This window comes from Henckelia pumila, chromosome 2 (assembly GCF_033568475.1).
Source record: "Henckelia pumila isolate YLH828 chromosome 2, ASM3356847v2, whole genome shotgun sequence".
Taxonomy (NCBI): Eukaryota; Viridiplantae; Streptophyta; class Magnoliopsida; order Lamiales; family Gesneriaceae; genus Henckelia; species Henckelia pumila.
In genome coordinates, this window is record NC_133121.1 from 176,121,836 (window position 1) to 176,130,844 (window position 9,009).

Here is a 9,009-nt window from a genome sequence, read left to right on the forward strand (position 1 = left end):
ATCAACCTCATGAATTCCAGCAGGTTTTCTTATCGCAGATCTCTCGCTCGGCCACTGATAACTTTTAATAGTCATCTGTTCAAGCATCTCATATGCATCCGCAGGAAATTTAGAGAATATCGAACCACCAGCAGCAGCATCCACAGAAATACGAGTTGACCCATTCAAACCATTGTAGAATAATTCGATCTGTTCCCAATCTGGAAAATTATGGTTCGGACACTTCCTAAGCAATTCCTTGTAGCGCTCCCAAGCTTCATACAATAACTCATGATCTTGCTGTTTGAAAGTTGTTATCTCAATTTTCAGTTGAGCAGACTTGGCAGGTGGAAAGTACTTAGCCAGAAATTTAGATGTCATGTCTTCCCATGTAATGATGCTCCCAAGAGGTAATGACTGCAACCAACTACGAGCATTGTCCCTAAGAGAGAACGGGAACAATCGTAGTCTGATGGTGTCTTCAGTAACACCATGAATTTTCACTATGTCAGCAATCTCCAGAAATGTGCGCAGATGCAAATTTGGATCTTCAGTAGCTGCACCCCTGAACTGATTTTGCTGCACCATATTAATCAAAGCTGGCTTCAACTCAAAATTATTTGCTGTGATATTCTGCCGAGCTATCCCAGAGTAATGATTATTGATCACCGGTCTAAAGTGATCTCTGATCGGCACCGGAGCATTATTGACAGCTCTTTCCCTTTCTTCAGCCATTTGTTGCAACTAATCTCTTCTATCTTTTCTCAAAGCTTTAGCAGTTTTCTCGATTTCCGGATCAAAGAGCAGTGAGTCGTAACTTTGGCTTTTCGCATAAACTGCATAGACAAAAAAAAATAAATTAGAACCAACAAAATAAAATAAAATGCTCTAAATCAAAATTAAGACTAATTAGCACAATTTAATATAAATCAAATAAAATTCACTCCCCGGCAACGACGCCTAAAACTTGTTGCATAATTTTGTGCCCGCAAGTGCACGATGTCAAGTTTTAATATAGAAAATGAGTCCAAGTCGATCCCACAGAGAATGAATAAAATGATATTATATTGAATATTTGCAACTAATCAAATCTTAATCCTATGTAGAGCTACGAGAATGATTTGAGTTATATCAAACTAAAATTTGCAATAAATAAAATTAATTAACGACGAGTTCGCAAGACGAAAATTCAATGAGAAACAAATTTTAGAGGTTCGACATCACTTAACCATCCATCAAGTTAATTCATAAAGAAATCTATATCATAAATTCTTCTAGTTTATTAGCCAAGAATTCCTATTATTTTCTACTACCTCTCTCGAGTGTCAAGCAGAAATTCGTATTCAATAGCAAACTCAATATCTCTATCAAAGTTCAATTATTAAATCTGGTAAATAGCACAAGAATTCTTCTATGACTTCTATGGAGTTATATGCCTCTCGAACAATATAAACACCAAAGATGTATTTCTCTATGTCGTATTCAAAATCTCCTCTCTCGAGTGATAGATTCTAAATAAAATATCATTCAATCTATGGCCAGTAAATTGAAGCAATCAATTCAAGAAAACACAAATAAACCGAATGAATAATTCAAATATATCAATCAAAATATCAAAAATGGTTTCAAGTCAAGCTACGTCGTCCCTCTAGACAAAGGAATTAGTTCATAATGAAAATAAAAATCAAACAAAGCATGTTCTTGAACATCATTCAAAAATTAGGAGAAAGAATGAAATAAAAATGAAGGTAGATGATGCTTCTCCGTCTCCAGTAGTCGCTTCGTCCGTCTTCGTGCCAAGAATGCTTCTTCTCTCTTTTCCTTGGTCTCTAGCCGTCTCTAGCCTTCAAAAACTAATGAAAATCCTCGATAATAATTTGATATATGCCAAAGAGTTCTTTTAAAGTTCGAGACTAAAAGTTTCCAAAAATACGACACGTCAGGCGCGGGTGCGCTACTCTCGGGCGCAGGTGCGCCGCGTTTTTGGGTTCCAGGGCGAGGGTGCACTGTCCTAGGGTGCAGGGGCGCTGATCGCCGATAATTTTCTTAAAATAAGAGCTACAGGGCGCGGGTGCGCCGGTTCCGAACGCGGGTGCGCTACAACGCATCCAGCTCGCGCAGCATTCTTGAAAAAATCATAACTTGAGTTCTAGCCGTCGAATTGAGCTGAAATTTCGACAGCAGCTTTAAAACATCTCAAACTTCATTGTGAACGGTGGAGATCGGATTTGGATGTATCTATCAGCTCCAGTAATTTTGTAAACTTGCATCTCCGTAATTACTTTTTCCGTCTCTTCTCGTTACTTTCCTCCAATCCTTGCATCTCACAAAAACAATAAATACGCATAAAATCTACTCGATACATCACAAAAGCCAAGTCAAATCATATGCAAATTAAGTTCATAAAATGCACTTATCAAATAATAATAATAATAATAATAATAGGATTATGATGTTATTTCTTTGTGAAAATGACATTTATCACCCCTGTGAAATCTTAATTTTGCTGATAACCCCCTATGAAAGTTTTTTGAGCTAGTTGCTCCTTATTATTCAAGATTTGTAGCATACATACTCCTTCAAGCTAAAAATGACTAAACTACCCTTAATAAATTTTATGAAATCTTTTATCACCTTTTATTAAAAATTTAAATTAAAACAACAATGCATTAACTTATATTTTTAATTAAGTTTATTTATACAATCACTTTAATTAATGTAAATATTAAATTTTATTTAAAAATTAATTAAACTTATTACTTAATTTAACATAATAATACAATTTACTATTAAAATATATTTAGCGTATAACAAATATTAAGATAAAATAATTATATATAATATTCATAGTTATTTAACTAAAATTTGATTATTTTATTTAATTAAATATAGACAAAATTAATTTAATTATTTATTTAAGTATGGGTATTTTTGTCATTTTTTAGCTGAAAGAGGTGTGTATATATGTTACAGATCTTGAATCACATGGGTTATTCATTATCTCAAATAATTTTGGGAAAATTGCTTTTTGGTCATGTATATTTGTCACTTTGCGATTTCAGTCCTTTATATTTTCAGATTTTAGTTTTAGTCCGCTATTTTATTTTTTGGCAATTTTAGTCCTTTTTCCGACGTGGCGCTGACGTGGCACCAATTCAGTGCTGATGTGGATTTGACGTGTGCAGTGCCACGTAAGCATTTTTGAATAAAAAAGATCGAAATTGCCAAAAATCGAAACATGCAAGACTAAAACTGAAATATGAAAGCATAGAGGACCAAAATTGCAAAGTGACAAACATACATGACCAAATTTGCAGTTTTCCCAATAATTTTTATAGAGGACCATCAAAAAACCCGAGATTTCACAGGGGTGATACATGCAATTTTCCCTGTTTTATTTTTTAGTTTTTTGAAATAAGATGAATAGAAAATGTTCACAAAATATCAAAAAAAAAATTTATATTCATTTCCTCTCCCCAAAGTGAGAACGTTAGATGCATTATATTCAAAGCAAAATATTCTGTTCTTTTCTCCTTGATTTTTTAGCTTTAGAAAATCTTTAAATTCGATTATTTTAAAGTCACGTGAAAAATGAACAATTTAAAAGATAACATCATCCTTATTTTCAATTCAAAGGTTGCGTGAAGATAGAAAGAAAATATTTTATTTTGCTGAGATTCTCACTTGATTTAGTATTAATCTATTATCTATCTATTATATATATATAAAAGTGTCACTTTAGTTGTGAATTTACATTTTTATCCTCATTACAATTCATTTAATGATTAATTTTTTGTTATTTCCAAGACTTTTTGAGGTTTTTTATGTCATTCTATAGATTTATTCAATGCATATTTAATTTGTCACTATTTATTTATTCTAGGTAAAATTGATTGTTAATATTTAATTCATGTCCTAAAATTAAAGTTTAGTTGTTAATTTACATTTTTATCATCATTTTAATCTATCTATTATATATATATAAGTGTCACTTTAGTTGTGAATTTACATTTTTATCCTCATTACAATTCATTTAATGATTAATTTTTTGTTATTTCCAAGACTTTTTGTGGTTTTTTTATGTCATTCTATAGATTTATTCAATGCATATTTAATTTGTCACTATTTATTTATTCTAGGTAAAATTAATTGTTAATATTTAATTCATGTCCTAAAATTAAAGTTTAGTTGTTAATTTACATTTTTATCATCATTTTAATTCATTTAATAGTTAATTTTTTTTGTCATTTTCAAATCTTTTTGAGGTTTTTGAGGTCATTCTATAAATTTATTCAATGCGTATTTAATTTGCATGTCACTATTTATTTATTCTAATTCGTGTCCTAAAAACTATGTCCTAAAATTAAAGTTTTATTAATTGAAAACTATATTAAATTTTTTTTTCTCTACATCAAAGAAATTTATTTATTTTGTGAAATTATTTTCAACATTTATCTTCAACGCTATGCTTTTAGTCTTCATTCTTCTAACATAATATTTTGATTATTAAACTTTTAAACAAATAACAAATTAAATCAAATCATTAATTTTAATCATCTGATTCAAAACAAGTAGAATCATATCATAATCATAAATCGATATTGTATTCTACTTATATAGGAAACATATCTCATACTTTATTCAATCAGTTCGTTTATTTTTTTGGAATTTGGTAATTTAACTAAAATTTCTTGTATTTCTGTTTTTAGGAAGAATAACTATAAAATTAACAATGATGCCTAACTAAGTAATATCTTAGAAAACTTTAAGGACCAAAAATATTTCAGTGATAAACTAAAAGTGTAATCAACAACATTTATACTTTTTATCAAATCGAAGGTAAAAGTAGCACTTTATTTATGAATTTAATAATTAGTTTTGTCATTTTTAAGGTTTTTGAAATTTTTTATTCATTGTATAGTTTTGTTCAATGAGTCTTTAATTTGTATATATCTATGTATTTATTGTAGATAAAATTAATTTCTAATATTTAATTCATGTTCGAAAAGAAAATTTTATCAATTGAAAGCAATATTTTTAATTTGTCTATAAATCTAAAAAATTTATTACCTTACTTTCAAGTTTTATCTTCATTGCTATGTTTTTAGTCTTTTAAATTTTTAACATAATTTAGTATTAAACTTTTAGAAAACAAAAAATTTCAATCGAGTTATTAACTTTTATCGACTTGTTAAAAATAAATAAAATCATATCATAAATCGAGATTTTATTTCACTTGTATTAAAAATGTATTACCCTCTTTTATTCAATCAATTAGTTTATTTTTTGCATTTGGTAAGCTAACAAAAAGATTTGGAATTCCATTTTTTTAAGAAGGGGGACTACAAAAATAATGGTGATAACTAACTATGTAATCCTTTAAAAAAAATTTGGGATTAAAAATATTTTAGTGTTGAACTAAAAGTGTAATCAACACTGATATTTTTTTGTCCAAATTAAAAAATATATAATTATAACCAACTTTCTTGTTGATGTTTGAATTACATTATAATATAATATTTATTTATATAAAAGTGGTTATTTAGTTTGAATTTACAGTTTTGTATTTATTTTATTTCATTTAATGACTAACTTTTTGTCATTTTCAAGGTTATTTTATGTCATTTTGTAGCTTTTTAAATGAGTATTTAATTTATGTCTATTTATTTATTAATGTGAATTAATTATTAATATTTAATTCATGTTCTAAAGTTAAAGTTTTATTAATTGAAAGCTATTTTAATCTAAAAAATATATATTAATTTTAAAATTTACTTTCAACCTTTATCACCATCGCTATGTTTTAGTCTTCTAAACTTTTTAACATAATATTTTGGTCATTATAGTTTCGCGAAAAAAATGAATAGAATCATTAATTTAGTCATCTGGTTCAAGACAAGTAAATCAGATCATAAATAATTGAGACTATATTTCACATATAAATGAAAGATATTCTCATATTTTATCCAATCAATTTATTTTAATTAGTTTTTTTTTTTTGAATTTAGTAATCTAACTAAAATTTTGGTATTCTAGATTGTAGGACTAATATTATAAAACTAATGGTGATAACTATGTAATCTAACTATGATAGTTCACTGAAAAAAAATATTACAAGATTTGAAGAAATAAAAAAAGTTTACCTTGATTATTGCATATTATATGTATATGATTTTTTCAGAAAAAGGTAAAAAAAAAGAGACATTTACATATTAATATTTTTTATTTTAAAATAAGATTATGACAAAATTATGAAACAATTATGTTTATCATTAATTAAATAAATAATTGTACGACTAAATTAATTTTTTGGCATAAATTTGTTAATACTTTAACATAAGAGTTTATGTTAGAAAAATTTATTTTGTATTGTATTTTTGTTAGGACATTAATTATTTTATATGCTAAATATTGTTCAATGTATATTAAATTTGATTTTCAAAGCTAACGAAACAAAGTTATTCAATACGCTAGAAAATATACACAAACTTGTGAATGTATTATGCATGAACAAAAAACTTGAAAATCAAAGCAAGTCATATAGACATCATGTTTTATCAGACGTAAAAAATATATATGATTTATATACACTTTATTCATAGAAGATCAAATTTTATCTTCAACTAAAACTTTTAAATTAAAAAATTATTATTATTTTTCACTAACTTCTTAAATTTTAGGTTTTGGTCACTAAATTTTCAAAATTTGTTTTTTATATACTAAATTTTATTTTAATCTATATATACCTAATTGTTGTGGTGACACGGGAAAATGCTTTATTTTGCATCGAAAAATACTGACATGGGCATTATAATAATGATGCAACTTAAAAATTTTTTGACTTATTAGATGTCACGTCAACAATTGGATTAAAAATAGTAAAAATTAAAAGTTAGTGTATTAAAACTTAATTTGACAAATCAACTGACTAAAAAGTAAAATGTGATGTGTTAATGGAACTAAAAAAATTATTTTCTTTCAAATAAATTATTGTTTTAACTTTCAAATAAATTACTATTTTAACTTACAAATCAATAGAAGTAAAATTATTATTTAACAGATATTACTTTTGTTGAAGTGCAATAACTATTCATACTGAGAAGAACAATCGAAACATGATGTTTGAGATACAACATAGTTTAAAATATTGGATTAGTATTGTTACCAATGACTATAATTATTGAAAATGCAATAAGCATTCGGCCATACAATATGTATCAAAGTGAAGGTCATGACTTCGATTCACATTGATTGCAAGCATAATTATTGGGAAGGAGATTATTAGGTACAATAATTATCTCTTTGCTATGTAAAACAATCAAAATGTAGTGTTTGAACTGTTACACATATTAAAATATTTGAATTGCACAATTATATATCAACTATATATAGCTTTTAATAAAATGCAAACGCTCAGTCTTACGGTTTATAAAAAATCAATGTATTTTTTTACATTTCTCGACAAATATATAACATATGTTATTGTTTTAAAGTCATTAATTAAAAAAATAAATTAAATCCAAGGTGTAAAACATAAAAGCATCGATTAGATACCATAAATCGATCGTAAAGAGAAAAAATTAAAGACATAATGTTCTCACTTCAATAACTAATTAGAGATCAAATCATTATAACCAAAGTTTGAAATTGATAGTAAAATATATAACACTTAATTAAAAAAGCTAAGCAAACAATTAATAAAGTTATTATAATGTGTTGCACGTGCAACACACGTGCAATTTTCTAGTTTCATAAAAATACTAGCACACCGTTGATGAACTATTTTTATATAATATTAATGTATGCGGTCACGTAGGACTGTAGGAGGAGAGAGTTGTTGCCAAATAAACCACATTTGATGGATTTAATGTTTTCAATGATCAAAATAAAAATAAAAATACAAGTTACTATATGAAAACTAAACTTTCACAATATATAGAATTGAAACCCAAAACAGGCTAATATATAAGACTAAAATTACAATTTCTTTACCATTCAATTTCTTTAAATTTTTGCAGTCTATTTTATTTTGTTTTCTGTTTCGATCATATATCCATGTCAAGGATTTGATTAGATTTTATATTTGTCCGCACAATGACTTTTTATCAAAATAAAAAATAGCTATTAGATAAAAAATAATGTTTTAAAAGTTGTCCTGACCACGATTCCAAAATCGACGATCCCGATTCCTCTTCCTGAAGAATTTGGTCATAACTTAAATCAATTTGAACTAAAATTTATCCAATTATATTTAATGGTTTAAGAAAAAATTAACGATACAGTTTGTGATATAATCAAACTAATTAAAGTTAATTATGTGATAAAATATTGTGATATGGTATATTTCATTAAAATATATCAATTAATTTAAGAGTCATATTTTAATTTATATAAATTTTATATGTAGTTTAGTTATATAAATTATATTGCCTAATTTTTAAATCATTTGATTTAACTACAAAAAAAATTAAAAAATTACCGTGAAAAAAAAATTTTGATTGTGCACACGCGTTGTGAGTGAAGAGAGCCACTAGTTCTAATTAATTACTAATAACAAAAAATATCAAAAATTGAAAAGTGGATAATGTTACACCAAGATACCAAAAAATAAAAGTAGTTTGTCTAAGGGTAATGTTTGATAATATAGTATAGATAATATAGAAGTATAGATAACTCATGGAGAAACTGCAATTTTGTTTATGAGTATTTACTTTCATGCAATTTTAGTACTTTATGTTATTAAATTTCAGTCTTGTTTTGTATTTTTGACAAAATATTATTATTTTTTATTGGAAGTGCTATATTGTCACACGGTGGCTGGTGTTAGGCCAGAAAAAAAAAACAATTTTTTTTAAATAAAAAACTAAAAAGTCTAAAGTAGGACTAGCACTTAAATTTGAAAACACTCAGAACTAAAATACAAAAATGTAAGAAAAAAAATTGATTTCTTCATTGATATGATTGTTTAATGAACTATTATCATATATAAATCACCTTCTTCTCAGTTGTTTAAAACATCGGTGAACCAAA

General features: G+C 26.4%; 1 non-coding gene across 1 annotated transcript; it reads left to right on the forward strand.

The window, feature by feature from the left end:
• The first annotated feature begins 205 nt into the window (after nucleotides 1-205).
• On the forward strand, nucleotides 206-312 carry LOC140885676 (small nucleolar RNA R71). Its single transcript, XR_012151095.1, has one exon. It is a non-coding gene; the product is annotated as a small nucleolar RNA R71 (small nucleolar RNA).
• The last annotated feature ends 8,697 nt before the right edge of the window (nucleotides 313-9,009 follow it).